Here is a 15102-nt window from a genome sequence, read left to right as displayed (position 1 = left end):
GCAGGCTCATGAATGCTTCATTCAATCCGCTCTTCACGGACTGAATCTTCTCGACCACCGTACCCATCAAGGTACGCTGTTCCCCCGAGACAGATGCTTTTTGCAACATATCCCTCAAGATATCCGGCGCCGCCGGGTCTCCGAAAGCCGCTGAAGGAGCATGACCATCCTTTAAAGGAACCCGTTCACCCATCTCCAGAATCATCGTTGGCTGAAAGCCGGACAGTCCGAGGCCTTCATTATTGGCCCCCGAATCCCGAACGATTGGAGGTCCACCTTCGGGTATTGCCTCCTTCGTCCCCTGCACCGCTTGTTGATCAATAATAACCCTCCAAGATGACACTTTGGAGTCGTCCGCCTTATTGGGCGAGGAGGTCGGAGGAGGCGTCTCGCTTTCCATCATCTCTGGGAGGAGATCTCCTGAAGAAGAGGATTGCCCCGAAAAAAATCTGTGCCGGACTGTAAAAATACACAGGCACGTTACGTATCTCTTCGGTAACAGGAAAGAAGAGGGACGCTATCAAAGCACCCCGGATTCACTTACGGTTTGGTTGAGGGCTTTTCCTCAAAATGGAGCTGTTCACTGGCATCGCCTTCCAGTCGCAAGCCGCTCGACGGTAGCATCTTGCCTCTCTTAGGAGACTGCCCCTCCCAGTCTTCGAAGGCGGCCCTTTTCTTCCTGAAGGGAGAAGGGATACTGGCTTCTCTTTCGCCTTCATCTTCGGGTGAGGAAATGTCGATTTCTCTAGACTCAGTATCTAATTTACCTCCGGAACGAAGGTCACCCCGAGTCTTCTCACTCTCCACCTTGCCCTCCCCTGCTGGCGCCTGGTGCGGTGCCGGTGCCAGCATCCTTGTTAACAAGGGGTCCGCTGAGTCTTCGGGAAGAGGGGCCGGACACCTAATCCGTTCCGCTTTCTTTATCCAGCCCTGGAAGAAGATGGTTTGCTCAGTGCTGAAGAGTCCCTGGCCCTTCTGGGTTAAACTCCCACAGGCGGAGAGGCCGTCGTTGGCACGGCAGGGTTCGGCGGACTAGCATTACCTGAATAACACTGACAATATTGATATCCTTTTCAATGAGGCTTCGGATGCGACTTTGCAGAGTCCACACCTCGTCAACTGATCCCCAGTCAACTGATCCTCGTCACCTCTTCCACGATGCAAGCTGAATTGGGGGGCTGGATCGAAACGTAGGCGCAGCTGCCCACTTGAAACCGCGGGGCTCGGTGATATAGAACCACTCCTACTGCCATAAGTCGGAGGATTGTTTGAATGATCCTTTTAGCCAGATAGCACTGGTAAGCTTGCTCACTAAGGCGCCACCGCACTCCGCCTGCTCCCCCTCTATCATTTGCGGCTTCACATTGAAGGTCTTGAGCCACAAGCCGAAGTGTGGAGGAGTTCGGAGGAAGGCCTCGCACGTGACGATAAACGCCGAGATGAGAAGAACAGAGTTCGGGGCGAGATCGTGAAAATCTAATCCGTAATAGAACATGAGCCCCCGGACGAAGGGATTGAGGGCGAACCCTAATCCTTGGAGGAAGTGGGAAACGAACACGACCCTCTCGCCAGATCTAGGGGTAGGGATAATTTGCCCCTCCGTCGGAAGCCGATGGAGAATTTCTGCGGTCAGATATCTTGCCGCTTGAAGCTTTGCGATATCCTCCTCTGTGACAGAAGAAGCCACCCACTGGCCTTGACGGCTGGATTTGGACATGACTGAGGCTTACGGAGGGTGAAACCTGGGTGTTGGAACTCGGGGTAGTAAGAGTCGAGGAAGAAGCAAGCATGGAGAGGAAGGGCGGGTCTATGCCCCTTTATAAAGGCCGAGAATATCAAACGCCTCCTCCCAGGCCTTAAAATTTGCCTATTCCCAAGGAGTTGTACCTTGAAGACGGTTGGGTTACCCACGTCCGTGTCGATAAACGAATCCCTTGATAAGGGGACACGATCTCTGCTTGGATAAGACGTGTCATTAACAACCATGTTTTGGAACGTGGGGGGCCGCAGCCGAAACAACGGTTCGAAATAATGACCGGACCGACATGATGTCATGTTGTAAAAGAGTTGCCAGAAGATTGGACTCGTGGAGTATTATATCCTCCCTGTGGTCATGTGCGGTGACAGGTCCGGATACAATCATCACGTCTGTAGACTATCTTGGAGTTTGGAAAGAAGGGAACCCGCCCTGCAATGCCGAAGACAAATCTGCGCGCCGGACTCCTCGTCATTGAAGCCAGGTTCAGGGGCTACTGAGGGAGTCCTGGACTAAGGGATCCTCGGGCGTCCGACCTGTTAGCCATGGGCCAGACTGATGGGCTGTGAAGATGTGAAGACCGAAGATTGCACCCGTGTACGGAGGGGACTCTCCTTGGCGTGGAAGGCAAGTTTGGCGACCGGATATGTAGATTCATTTCTTTGTAACCGACCTTGTGTAACCCCAGATCCTCCCGGTGCTTATATAAACCGGAGGACTTAGTCCGGAAAGGACAGATACTCATTACCATAGTCATACAGGCTAGACTTCTAGGGTTTAGCCATTACGATCTCGTGGTAGATCAACTCTTGTAATACTCATATTCATCAAGATCAATCAAGCAGGAAGTAGGATATTACCTCAATAGAGAGGGTCCCAACTTGGGTAAACATCGTGTCCCCTGTCTCCTGTTACCATTGACCTTAGGCGCACAGTTCGGGACCCCCTACCCGAGATCCGCCGGTTTTGACACCGACACACATGACACCACTAAGGGAATCACAACATACATACTATCAAAATATCGAACACATATCAAGTTCACATGATTACTTGCAACATGATTTATCCCGTGACCTCAAGAACAAAAGTAACTACTCACAACTCATCAACATGCTAAAATCAGAGGGGTATTAATATGCATAATGGATCTAAACATATAATCTTCCGCCAAATAAACCATATAGTAATCAACTACAAGATGTAATCAACACTACTAGTCACCCCCTAGCAACAATCTATAGTTCCGACAACAAGATTGAATACAAGAGATGAACTAGGGTTTGAGATGAGATGGTGCTGGTGAAGATGTCGATGGAGATTGCCCTCCCCAAGATGGGAGAGTTGTTGGTGATGATGATGACGATGATTTTCCCCCGGCAGAATCGCTCCGCCGGAGGGCAAAAGTGCTCCTGCCCAAGTTCCACCTCGAGACGGCGGCACTCCACCCCGAAAGTATTATTATCATTTTTCTAGGTCAAAAGCACTTGTATACCAGAAGATGGGCACCGGAGGTGGGCCGAGGAGGGCACAATACACCAGGGCGTGCCAGGGGGGCTAGCGCGCCCAGGTGGGTTGTGCCCACCTGGTGGCCCCCCTCTGGTAGTTGTTGGTTCCAATATTCCTTAAATATTTCATAAAAAATCTCCGTGAAGTTTCAGCTCATTTGGAGTTGTGCAGAATAGGTAGCCTGACGTAGCTTTTTCAGGTCCAGATTTCCAGCTGCCAGAATTCTCCCTCTTGGTGTGTACCTTGCAAATTATGAGAGAAAAGGCATTAGAATTACTCCAAAAAGCATTATTATAGATAAAAACATTGTAAATAACAGTAGGAAAACATGATGCAAAATGGACGTATCACGACACTTATGTAAAAAGGCTTCAGCCTGATAAGCTCGAACCCAAATCGGAGAAGTGTGTCTTCATAGGATACCCTAAGGAAACAATTGGGTACACCTTCTACCACAGATCCAAAGGCAAGATCTTTGTTGCTAAGAATGGGTCCTTTCTAGAAGAAGGAGTTTCTCTCCAAAGAAGTGAGTGGGAGGAAAGTAGAACTTAATGAGGTAATTGTACCTTCTCTCGAATTGGAGAGTAGCACATCAGAGAAATCCGTTCCAGTGATGCCTACACCAACTAGAGAGGAAGCTAATGATGATGATCATGAAACTTCGGATCAAGTTACTACTGGACTTCCTAGGTCGAACAAAAGCACGCTCCGTACTAGAGTGGTACGGTAATCCTGTCCTGGAAGTCATCTTATTAGACCATGGCGAACCTACGAACTATGAAAAAGCTATGATGAGCCCAGATTCCGGCAGATGGCTTGAGGCCATGAAATCTGAGATAGGATCCATGTATGAGAACAAAGTGTGGACTTTGGTGGACTTGCCCGATGATCGATAAGCCATAGAGAATAAATGGATCTTCAAGAAGAAGACTGACGCTGATGGTAATGTTAATGTCTACAAAGCTCGACTTGTCGCAAAAGGTTTTCGACAAGTTCAATGGGTTGACTACGATGAGACTTTCTCACCGGTAGTAATGCTTAAGTCTGTCCGAATGATGTTAGCAATTGCCACATTTTATGAAATCTGGCAAATGGATGTCAAAGCTGCAATCCTTGATGGATGTCTTAAAGAAGAGTTGTATATGATGCAACCAGAAGATTTTGTCGATCCTAAAGGTGCTAAAAAGTGTGCAAGCTCGAGCGATCCATCTATGGACTGGTGCAAGCATCTCGGAGTTGGAATATACGCCTTGATGAGGTGATCAAAGAATACGGTTTTATACAGACTTATGGTGAAGCCTGTATTTACAAGAAAGTGAGTGGGAGCTCTGTAGCATTTCTGATATTATATGTGGATGACATATCGTTGATTGGAAATGATATAGAATTTCTGGATAGCATAAAAGGATACTTGAATAAGAATTTTTCAACAAAAGACCTCGGTAAAGCTACCTATGTATTGGGAATCAAGATCTATAGAGATAGATCGAGACGCTTAATAGGAATTTCACAAAGCACATACCTTGACAAAGTTTTGAAGAAGTTCAAAATGGACGAGTCAAAGAAAGGGTTCTTGCCTGCATTGCAAGCTATGAAGTTTAGTAAGACTCAAAACCCGACCACGACAAAAGATAGAGAGAGAATGAAAGTCATTCCCTATGCCTCGGCCATAGGTTCTATAAAGTATGTCATGCTGTGTACCAGACCTATTGTGTACCTTGCCATGAGTTTAAAAAGGGGGTACAATAGTGATCCAGGAGTACATCACTGGACAGCGGTCAAAATTTATCCTTAGTTACCTAAGAGGACTAAGGAAATATTTCTCGATTATGGAGGTGATAAAGAGTTCGTCGTAAAGGGTTATGCCGATGCAAGCTTTGACACCAATTCGGATGACTCGGAGTCTCAATCTAGATACATATTGATAGTGGTAGCAATTAGCTAGAGTAGCACAATGCAAAGCATTGTAGACATAGAAATTTGCAAATATACATACGGATCTGAATGTGCCAGACCCGTTGACTAAAGTTCTCTCACAAGCAAAACATGATCACACCTTAGTACTCTTGGGTGTTAATCACATGGCGATGTGAACTAGATTATTGACTCTAGTAAACCCTTTGGGTGTTGGTCACATGGCGATATGAACTATGAGTGTTAATCACATCATGATGTGAACTATTGGTGTTTAATCACATGGCGATGTGAACTAGATTATTGACTCTAATGCAAGTGGGAGACTAAAGGAAATATGCCCTAGAGTCAATAATAAAGTTGTTATTTTATATTTCCTTATTCATGATAAAGGTTTATTATTCATGCTAGAATTGTATTGATCGGAAACTTCAATACATGTGTGAATACATAAACAAATATTGTGTCCCTAGTAAGCCTCTACTAGACTAGCTCGTTGATCAAAGATGGTTAAATTTTCCTAACCATGGACATGTGTTGTCATTTGATAACAGGATTACATCATTAGGAGAATGATGTGATGGACAAGACCCACCCGTTAGCTTAGCATAATGACCATTCAGTTTATCGCTATTGCTTTCTTCATGTCAAATACTTATTCCTTCGACTATGAGATTATGCAACTCCCGGATACCGGAGAAATACCTTGTGTGCTATCAAACGTCGCAACATAACTAGGTGATCATAAAGATGCTCTACAGGTATCTCCGAAGGTGTTTGTTGAGTTGGCATAGATCAAGATTAGGATTTGTCACTCCGAGTATCGGAGAGGTATCTCTGGGCCCTCTCGGTAATACACATCATTAGCTGGCAAGCAAATGACTAAGGAGTTAGTCACAAGATGATGTATTACGGAACGAGTAAAGAGACTTGCCGGCAACGAGATTGAACTAGGTATGAAGATACCGACGATCGAATCTCGGGCAAGTAACATACCGATGGACAAAGGGAATTACGTATGTTGTCATAACGGTTCGATCGATAAAGATCTTCGTAGAATATGTAGGAGCCAATATGGGCATCTAGGTTCCGCTATTGGTTATTGACCGGAGAGGTGTCTCGGTCATGTCTACATACTTCTCGAACCCGTAGGGTCCGCACAGTTAACGATCATTGACGATATAGTGTTAGATGAGTTATATGTTTTGGTGACCGAATGTTGTTAGGAGTCCCAGATGAGATCACGGACCTGAAGAGGAGTCTCGAAATGGTCTAGAGGTAAAGATTGATATATAGGACGATGGTATTTCGACACCGGAAGTGTTTCGGGACGTACCGGGAAAGAATCGGGTCACCGGAAGGGGTTCCGGGCACCCCCCCCCCCCCAGCAAGATATGGGCCTTATGGGACAAAGGAGGGGACAGACCAGCCCACAATGGGGCTGGTGCGCCCCCTCCCTTGTTTGTCCAGCCCTAGGGAAGGAAAAAGGGGAGGCCTAGCCCCTGCTGCCTTTCCCTCTCATGGGAGAAAGGAAAAGGGGGGGGGGGGCGCCACCCTCCCCTGCCTTTCCCCGCACTCCAAATAAGGAAAGGGGGGTGCGGCTTGGGAGGGACCCCAAGTAGGATTCCTCCTACTTGGGCGCCTCCTTTGTCTACTCCTCCCTCCCTCCCACCTATATATATATGGGAGGGGGCGCCTAGCACATAACATACAATTGCCTAGCCGTGTGCAGCGCCCCCCTCCACCGTTACACCTCCGATCATATTTTTCGTAGTGCTTAGGCAAAGCCCCGTGAAGATCACTTCACCATCACCGTCACCACACCGTCGTGCTGTTGGAACTCATCTACTACCTCGTTGTCTTGCTGGATCAAGAAGGCGGAGGACGTCACCGAGCTGAACATGTGCAGAACGCGGAGGTGTCGTGCGTTCGGTACTAGATCGGTTGGAGCGTGAAGAAAGTTCGACTACATCAACCTCGTTGTGAAACGCTTCCGCTTACGGTCTACGATGGTACGTAGACATACTCTCCCCCTCGTTGCTATGCATCTCCATGGATAGATCATTGCATGTGTGTAGAATTTTTTTGTTTTCCATGGAACGTTCCCCAACATATTGCTCTTTGATTCATTAGTATATAATGTCAGGTCATGGCTCCAAAGTGTTCACGAGACCCACATGAGACAAATCGAGTGGCGGAGGGAGCTACCTATGAAGACAACACCCTTGTTGAGGTCCATGACGAAGATCTCATCATCGACGCAACTGGAAAAAAAAACAAATCACTTCAAGCCATCTTCTTCTTATAGGCACGTGCAGGCCCATACTCCTCCTTGTGTTCTTGATTTTATAGTAGACTTTGCTCATCAAATAGAGCCCACACCTTTGATTTCAGCATCTTATAAAATTGTTGCAAAGGATTACCTATGAAAGATGAACTGGACTGAAAAAATCAAAGAATATACAGAGAGGAACTGGTACACCTGTGGAAGCAAGGCTGGGATCTGAGCGACCACCACGTCAGAAGTCCAGATATATTTTTATGACTGCATGAGTAATACTCCCTCCGTCCAAAAATAAGTGTCTCAAATTTGTATTAGCTCTAGTACAAATTTGTACTAAGCTCAAGACACTTATTTTGGGACGGAGGGAGTAATAACCAAGAAACAATTATGTACGACGTAAAGGTTGAAAAAAGGAATAACCCTGGTGGCTGACCTGACCTAGTTGCACTACAAACTCATTCGACTGGAACTCTTTATCTCCTATAATGTCCATTAATGACATGGCCCTTGAAATTACATCACAAAACAAGTCTCGCCCATAAAGCTTGCCATCCTGAACAAGTAAGGTATGTTTCAATTTTTGCATCATTGTTAATGTAAGAGGGAAACAATAACATAGTAACTCACTGAATACATATTTGCCAGGATGAGACTTAGGACAGGGAAAAAATCATATTTCTACAAGAGGGCCTAATGGAATAAAAAATGAGCCAGCTATCAGAAATTCAATTTTACATCATAAATGAGCTTTACTGGACTAAGAAAACCTCAAAGCTATTTATATACGAGGGATCATTTATTATAAAGGAAAAATAGCAATGAAACGGTAGACTCCTAAAAAACAGTTATGGATATACCAATGAAACAAAAATAGATGGGTATTTGCAGAAGTAAGCTAACTAGCTACATTGTTAATAATACGGATAAATATGAAGACATTCAGAAATCAATTAAAATCCTCTTATGTATCATCTTCAGAAATGACGGTATTCATGCATGAGGTTTGCTCATGCACACAATGACATGCTAAAGTGCTACACGGCCATACAGAAGTGCGATGACATTTAAAAATTGATGAATACCCCTCTTAAGCATCGGTCAGATGATCACACGGAACTAAACTTGGCCTTCATTTATGCATTCAGCTATAGTGGTCTTTATTTGCACATCTCCCTACAGTGGAAAGTTCGGTGCTCCTATGTGCTGACCGGAGGCAAAACCACCAGCGCTTAACGTGCGCTTATTATGCTTAGGTGTGCGCTTCGTTCAGAAACGGCAAAGCGGAGGAAAAATGCTCGTTCATCGCCTAATTCTTGAAAAAACCTTGTTTCCCTATGATATACGACATAACATTTAGTTCTAGTAAAAATACAATAATTGCAATCAATGCATACAGTGGGTAAAGTGGTGTGCCGAAACAAACTCTTTGTCCCTCCCCTCTCACCGACAATTTAAAGAGAAACTGAGGGTTGCCACTCAATTCAATGGCATTTCAGTCTCACTCCATTATCTCAATGACAGTTGTTCAGGACCCAAATGACATGAAACATCAAGTGGTAAATCCGCATCTGCCAATGAATGCAGTGGCAAATTCTTAAAACTTCCCAATTTGGATAGCACCAGCTTATAACTTGATTTGCCATTATTTAATTTGAAACCATTGCGTTATCACAATAATACAACACAAACATAGATGACCAATATGATTCATGAATCATACACACATCAAGTATCAGCATTAAGGAAAGCAGACTGAGCAACTTAAAGAATTGGAAAAGAAACATGGGTTAAGACCTTACGAAAATGTAATCTCACAACAAGGCTCTGCAGTAACCCTCTTCCAGCTCAGGATTATCTTGTAGCGATTCAAAATATGTCCTAATAGAACTTTCTAGTTAACAACACAAAACCTACAAATTGCACACCACGTGTATGTTCAAATTAAATATGCCAAGCATTTACCAAGTAATTCAATAACTTCCCTTTCATTTCCAATGCCCAGTGTCCAAATTCTTTTATTAATTCCGTGTTGCAATCTAAATACTAAGTTAGAAGTATCTTAACATGAAGTACCTACTTACTTCAAAAACTTCATGTACAAAACAATTTGATGCAAACTAATCAGCAGTCCAAAAATTTCAGAGCTAAATGAAAGCTAGTTGTAATTTAAAAAAAACAAGGACATATATTTGGTGTATGTTTAGTAAAAGGATAGATTTTATCTTGGTATGCATGAGCTCAAGATTACTACTGGAGCTAGGACCGAGGACCGTGACATCAGCAAATTGAAAAAACAAGGAACAAGGTTTTACGCAATGCAAAATAATGAACATGTAATTGCATCAAAGGATATCTGACATGACAATACAAGTACCTTCTAGTGTTTTTTTTCTTCAACAATGCTTGGGATTTACATGCACGTAGTTCACGAGATATTGTCTCTTCAAACGAGTTCAGAACTGATAGACACTTACCATCACCTTCACCATTCAAAGGCCGCCCAAATGTCATCGTACAGAGGTCTTCTTCCTACAAAAGCATATGATGAATACCATATCTTATGCAATAAGTGGAAGTATATGACTTAGATTAAAGAATAGACAACATTGTCTATGCCATCCTATGAGTTAAGTAACAGATCCCAATCGACACAGAATCCTAGGTTGGGCAAAGCACAGGAAAGCCAAAATCAGAACACGACGGCAAACCTAACAAGCCAAATTTACAGTCAATTCGAGGTTTGTTTTTCATTTCACTTGACAGTTGATGAAAACAAAATTCAGGTTCGCCAAATTTTGTTGTTTGGGCTGTCAGAAGATGAATTCACTGGACCAACCAAATTACCAGATTCACATCCTAACAAAATTCAGGTTCTCCGAATTTTGTTGTTTCGGCTTTTTGTTCAGTTATCCTGCCCATCCAAAGGTTGATCCGAATCCAGCCAAACAAGCACCAAATTGGTTTGAAGAACCAAATAGATGTGGCACAAACACCACATCACCTAGGAATTAAAAGAGCAACATAGTGTGGGCATGTCTTTTATCTTCTGACCATTGGCCAATGCAAACCTGCTCCAATACATGAAACTGCATGCTTGCGGCAACGTATTCGTAATATATATGAATATATGACACCTCATAAACTCAAGCAAGGAGGACGACCAACTGTACTCTGCTCGTAACGCGAGTTTGTTCCATTTGTACAGAAAAGGAGTGAGAAAATGAGCACAATCTAGTCAGTTCAATGCAAACATGCATTTCACATTGCTGGAAACAAACCGTGAACCCGATCAAGCAGAAGCAGGCATCCAGACACACACGAGATAGATCAAGCAACAGTTCGTAGACCTGCTAATACTCCCCACTCTTCAAAATAACTTGTCACTAACTTTCAACGTCTTAGCAAATAGAGCAGGGACACGGGTTAGGCGCATCGAGCTTACCAGCGCATGCTGCGGCGATGCGTTGGCCTAGTCGCCCTGGAGCTGTTCAGGAGGGCGGTGGCATAGGGCCGGCGGGCGAGGAGGAGCTCACCTCCATCGGCCGTTTCCCTGCAGCTGAGGGCTCCGTCCAACCCTCGACTGAGGAGGGCGTAGAGCCGCGCTCCTCTCCACCAGCCCGTTCGATCCCGCGGCGGAGGAGGCGCCGACGACCGCATCGACGTTGTCTGGATTGTGCTCGTCCTGCTGCGGCTTCCTTGGGACGAGACCTGGCGGTGGCGCCCGCCTTGCTATCGGGACCGTGGAGAGGCACAGCGCTGAACCTTTCTACGAGAAAGTCACCAAGAGGAAAAGATCTGCCGGTGAAGCCAGCCTTCCTTCGGTGGCCAGCGCCGGAGGATCAATGGGGGCAGCGGCGGCGGCAGCAACAACCCTCGATGGGGAGTGGGGAGAGGAGGTTGCGTGTGGGAAAAACAAAGGAGAGATATTTCTGGGATAGCAGGCCTGCTCCGACGACACGATTGTCCAGGCACAACGCAAAGATTGGCCACAGTGCGCCTCGATGACATGGCTAATGCTAGCATTAGCCCTTTGCGCCACTCCTATTGTGTTTGATTTCCATCTTGGTTGCCGTGACCGGCCAATGAAGACCAACACAACATTAAGTATACGACGTCTTCAGCAAGATAACGATGCAAGTTCGTCGCTTCTAAGCACGGGCAATAACGTTTAGGAGAAGAATTTTCATCTCGGACATGAAACGATGTTCCAATCAACATCTTCAAGACAATTCATTCGATAATTGCATCCGCTAGTACTCCAAGTCTGGCCAAAAAGGCACTAGCAAATTTGTGGGACCCCCCACCTTAAAACACCCCACGTCTGTCAGCAGACCGCCCATGTCGAGCTGCGGATCTGGTCGCTGCCACTCCAGACTAGCGTGAGTCATACTGCAGCAAACCATGTTGTCGAAGACACTTCCCTGGTGCTAGATAGCGATGGGAACCACCGGTGTTCCCTAGAGACCTAGGTTTATCGAAATAGGAAGTTACAGTGAAGATAGAGGACACACTTCTATTATTCTTTGTTATCGTGTAACTCACTGTTCTCTGAACAAATGCGCTACAATATTAGCTAGTGTACAAACACATACGAAAATGGTAGTAATACGTCTCCAATGTATCTATAATTTTTTATTGTTCCATGATGTTATATTATCAATCTTGGATGTTTTATAATCATTTTATAGTCATTTTTTGGTACTAACCTATTGACATAGTGCCAAGTGCCAGTTGTTGTTTTCTGCATGTTTTTTTACATCGCAGGAAATCAATATCAGACGGAGTCCAAATGCAACGAAACTTTACGGAGATTTTTATGGACCAGCAGACACGTAATGGGCCCTGGTTGCGCCTGGGGGGTGCTCCGAGGAGAGCAGAACCCACGAGGGCGCGCCAGGAGGCCCAGGCGCGCCCTGATGGGTTGTGCCCACCTCGGGTGCCCCCGGACCGCCTCTTTGCTCTATAAATACCCCAATATTCCCAAAACCCTAGGGGAGTCGACGAAATATTGATCCAGCCGCCGCAGAGTCTAGAACCACCAGATCCAATCTAGACACCATCTCGGATGGGGTTCACCACCTCCATTGGTGCCTCTCCGATGATGCGTGAGTAGTTCCTTGTAGACCTTCGGGTCCGTAGTTAGTAGCTAGATGGCTTCCTCTCTCTCGCTGAATTCTCAATACAATGGTCTCTTGGAGATCCATATGATGTAACTCTTTTGCGGTGTGTTTGTTGGGATCTGATAAACTTTAAGTTTATGATCTGTTATATCTTTTTATATCCATGAAAGTATTTGAGTTTCTTTGATCTCTTTTATGCATGATCTCTTATAGCCTCGTATTTCTTCTCCGATATTTGGGTTTTGTTTGGCCAACTTGATCTATTTATGTTGCAATGGGAAGAGGTGCTTTGTACTGGGTTCGATCTTACGGTGCTTGACCCCGGTGATAGAAGGGGAACCGACACGTATGTATCATTGCTACTAAGGATAAAACGATGGGGTCTATCTCTACATAGATAGATCTTGTCTACATCATGTCATCGTTCTTATTGCATTACTCCGTTTCTTCATGAACTTAATACACTAGATGCATGCTGGATAGCGGTCGATGTGTAGAGTAATAGTAGTAGATGCAGGCAGGAGTCGGTTTACTAATCTTGGACGTGATGCTTATGTAATGATCATTGCCTGGATATCGTCATGATTATTCGAAGTTCTATCAATTGCTCAACAGTAATTTGTTTACCCACCGTTTGCTATTTTTCTCGAGAGAAGCCACTAGTGAAACCTACGGCCTCCGGGTCTCTTTCTCATATATTTGCCTTTGCGGTCTACTTTTCCTTTGCATTTATTTTCAGATCTATTAAACTAAAAATACAAAAATACCTTGCTGCGTTTTATTCTTATTTATTTTATTTGGCGTTCGATCTATCAATCTATTATAATTTCCTCATGTCCGTTTGCCCATCTTGGGGCGCCGCTACCCGAAAGGGATTGACAACCCCTTTTACACGTGGGTTGCGAGGATTTGTTATCTATGTGCAGGGGCTGTTTACGTTGTGTTGCTTGGTTCTCCTACTGGTTCGATAACCTTGGTTTCTTCACTGAGGGAAATACCTACCGTCACTGTGTTGCATCATCCCTTCCTCTTTGGGGAAATACCGATGTGGTCCTAGCCGACATCAGGTAGCGGTTGTAAACAATACGATAAAATGGGCCAAAGCAGAGGTTTCACCTATAGATGTGTAAACATGCATGGGATTATAAAATAGACAATAAACAAGGTATGATAAATAAATAATAAAATTGTTGTAACTAGATACGTGGGTGATGCGTCCCTTTGACACCATGACTGACTACGCTGAATCAAGGATTGAGTCATCCTACCTTGGCCCTAATCTCACAGGGGTAACTAAATTATTAAAGAATAACCATTGCATTACCAGTTCGTGACTACATCGTTGTCCCTCCAACGAATTAGTTTTGGCGACTGTACTAGCTTTACCATCACTGGTATTCCGTATAGCCTTCCACACTCCCTTGTGTGTCTCCTCTCCTTGTATAGATCGTCGGTGCATCGGATACCAGCGAGTCCTAGGATCGAATAGGCGACAAGGAACATATTATTATACAAACATAAATATGTAAAGAAAATCATACTGTCTATCATATAGCTGCTCGTACGCGGCGTGCTAGGCTGCGTCTTGACTCTTAGCTTGAGGATATTACCCATTTATCGAAAATGGATGACAGAAAAGAGCAATTTTAGATGGGTTTACTTGAAGATGAATGATTAACCATCTTACAATATCGCTTACCATGATGCGATCTCGATTACAAGTATTTAATCTAAAGGTAGATGGACATGGTGGTTGTGTTGACTATGGCAGCGATGACGATGGAACTGGTGATGGGTTGAGTAGTCGTTAGGGTATTCTCCCTCTCCTTCATATAGTGTCTAAGAACGGATTGGTGTTTTGAGGATGACTACATGTGAATCCTCAAGCCCAATATCAAAGAGTCTTGTGTTGACGTCATAGAGACAATGGCAGGCGGTGCGACCTCTGTGCTCGTAATGTTGGTCGTCTTCACTTATGGAGATTCCAATGGCAACCCATTTTATATGGATATGATCCTCTCCTCTTATACTTTCTGTATATGTCCTTATTCCCTCCCTCCTAAATACGTCCATTTCTGCGAGTGTACAATTAAAGAAGGAGATTTGTTCATATTTGCAATTATATCGATTACGAGGGAGGTTACAGTGACAAAGTAGAAAATATCCGAGAATATCCACTTTGGACAAGAGAAACTATGACTGTAAAATTCACACATGGCTGGTTTTCACATACCAAAGTGATACACTCCCTGGAAACGCCGCCAGAAAAGAGTGTTGATACACGATAAGCATAGATATTCAATTGTAGAACTTTCAATAAGTAAAAGTGTCGAGCCCAACGAGTGGAAAAAGGAATTGATGCGTGGAAATTAGCCAGGAATCACTACAAGTGCTAGAAAGAGTTGTTGTTGGGCTTGTTTGATTGAAAGGTTACAAGAATTGAAGTATCAATAAAAGAAAAGGAGTGCAGCAAGTGCCTCATCAATCATTAATCGTGCTAAAGGCAAGCTTGATGTGTT

General features: G+C 44.5%; 1 long non-coding RNA gene across 1 annotated transcript; it reads right to left on the bottom strand.

Moving 5' to 3' along the window:
* Positions 1-7281: 7281 nt before the first annotated feature.
* Positions 7282-11492, bottom strand: LOC123144091 (uncharacterized). The gene is made up of 2 exons (XR_006471261.1): positions 10906-11492; positions 7282-9992 (listed from the first exon to the last, which is right to left on the bottom strand). It is a non-coding gene; the product is annotated as an uncharacterized lncRNA (long non-coding RNA).
* Between the last annotated feature and the right edge of the window lie 3610 nt (positions 11493-15102).

Source organism: Triticum aestivum, chromosome 6D, assembly GCF_018294505.1.
Source record: "Triticum aestivum cultivar Chinese Spring chromosome 6D, IWGSC CS RefSeq v2.1, whole genome shotgun sequence".
Lineage (NCBI taxonomy): Eukaryota > Viridiplantae > Streptophyta > Magnoliopsida > Poales > Poaceae > Triticum > Triticum aestivum.
This window is presented reverse-complemented; position numbering and strand designations above follow the sequence as displayed.